The sequence below is a fragment of the Rhinopithecus bieti genome, unplaced genomic scaffold (genome assembly GCF_001698545.2).
Source record: "Rhinopithecus bieti isolate Rb0 unplaced genomic scaffold, ASM169854v2 scaffold_15336, whole genome shotgun sequence".
Lineage (NCBI taxonomy): Eukaryota > Metazoa > Chordata > Mammalia > Primates > Cercopithecidae > Rhinopithecus > Rhinopithecus bieti.
Genome location: NW_016808678.1, coordinates 96,449 through 96,907, shown reverse-complemented (window position 1 = coordinate 96,907; position 459 = coordinate 96,449).

The following is a 459-nucleotide window of genomic DNA, read 5'->3' as shown; positions in this document are numbered from 1 at the left end:
TTTCCTCTTTGTGCATCCCTTCCATTTTTCTCAGGCAGGAAACTTTTCTGTGGCCCCTGTGACTTTCAGATCTCAGGCAGAGCTGGTCCCATCCCACTACTCTCCATCTGCAGAGAGGAGAGATCCCCTTAATCCGTTCAGATGAATTACCATGCATCTCTCAGGACCCAACCTGCTTTCCTGAGCTCCTCGCTGCCCAGCAAGGAGCAGTGGACGTGGCCATCAGACAGGCATCCCAGGGCCTCATCTTCACCCCAAAGCAAGGCTAGGGAAAGTGGAGTTCTGGAAAGTCACACTGATGTGTGTCACACCTCTGTGCTAAAAATTGGATCCATGGTCTGGTAGGCAGTAATATATCTATTATATAGATACATTTATATAATATATCTAATATATGATTTATATTTATATAATATATCTAACATATTATATGATTTATATTTATATATAATTAAATAT